Source organism: Grammomys surdaster, unplaced genomic scaffold, assembly GCF_004785775.1.
Source record: "Grammomys surdaster isolate TR1022 unplaced genomic scaffold, NIH_TR_1.0 242, whole genome shotgun sequence".
In the NCBI taxonomy this organism is placed as follows: domain Eukaryota; kingdom Metazoa; phylum Chordata; class Mammalia; order Rodentia; family Muridae; genus Grammomys; species Grammomys surdaster.
This window is the reverse complement of record NW_021604687.1, coordinates 10,409,883-10,411,461: the sequence shown is the minus strand read 5'-3', so window position 1 is coordinate 10,411,461 and position 1,579 is coordinate 10,409,883.

The following is a 1,579-nucleotide window of genomic DNA, read 5'->3' as shown; positions in this document are numbered from 1 at the left end:
CTCTCTCTCTCTCTCTCTCTCTCTCTCTCTCTCTCTCTCTCTCTCTCCCTCCCTCCCTCCCTCCCTCCCTCCCTCCCTTCCTCTCCCCCTCTGTCTTTCTTTCTTTCTCTCTGGAAATATCTGGAAATATGCATAATATCTTTCTTTGTGGTCATACTAAATATAAGGAAACTGTGCTACACCCCTAAGCAGCAAAAGAAATCAAAGCACAGTTTCCACAAAGCACAGCAAAAAATGACCAAATCATTAATACACATATAACTTGCATAAACATTAAAGGCATGATACTATTTGAAAAAATATCAATGTCTTATCCCCTTAGTGGCAGCATTAAGTGGACTCAAGGGTTTTAAAGAGTGCATGATGTCGGGAGGAAAAAATGGTGGAGTTGAAGGGAGGAGTGGGGGTGAATTTGATCAAAACATATTCATACATGGAATTCTCAAAACGAAAAAAGAAGTTGATGTTCAAAATTCGCATACTGAATGATTAAGTGTATTTAACATTTTCAAAATAAAGCTTGAAGAAAAATATTAACAATTGTGAAGTATCAGGCTGTGAAGCTATTTTTATAAATGAACAATTCAAATGTTTCTTACATGGATGGCACAATTAATATGTTGGCTATAGTGATTGTTATGAAATGTTCTAAAATTTTTGTAAAATACATAAATGTATACAAATGCATATGTGTATATAATAAGAAAATATAAAACTGATAAATTATGAATAAGTGTAGGTTTTATCATTGTCAATTTTTGGCTTCTATTGTACTATAGTTATATATTCACATTATGTAAGGATATATAGGGTATTGAGGACTAAATTATTGTTTTCTTCAAAAAAATCATGTGCTGAAGCTTTTATTTCCAATGTTGTAGGATGGGGTTAGAGTCTTTATCTGCCATGTAAAGACACAGCAAAAGTAAGTCCTCCTGTGAGGCAGAGTAGGGGCTTTTGCTAGGAACTGAATCTTGTGGTACCTTAATCTCGAACGTATACATTTCTATTACACTTTGCCATAGCAGCTCAAGCCAAGCAAGACACAAGCATCAGTGTATCTGTTCTGAGACTACATTGTGACTCTGCATTTACTTCAAACTCTAACAGTTTAATAAGTCTCCTCCCCAAATAGTTGTTCTCTTTATAAAGTCATTTGGGTTGTACTAATTACATGTTATTTTAAATTTTATTGACAGCCTTCAAAATTAGTGATGCTAAGTGTCTATATTACAGTTATTGAAATATCTCTAACCTTTAGGTTCTGAATATTTGTAATATTTAAAATAAATTAAGGCAGAATGGAACATGTTTAAAAATATGAATAAAAGGGAGAAAAGAAAGCAGGTGATTGGAAGTTTCACAGTTTGTAATTCTGTGCAAGCATTCCAGTTTTCTCCTTATTCCAAGAAGACAGCAAGGAGGAAGTGAAAAGAACATTAAATTTCATACCCACACCACTATACACCAGGCTTCTGTCTATGAAAAGATGAGAGCTGGCCACTCCATACGATTCCAGGTTTTCTACTCTGGGGATTTCAACAGAGCTTCTTTTATGGAGTGAGATTTCTATACCAAA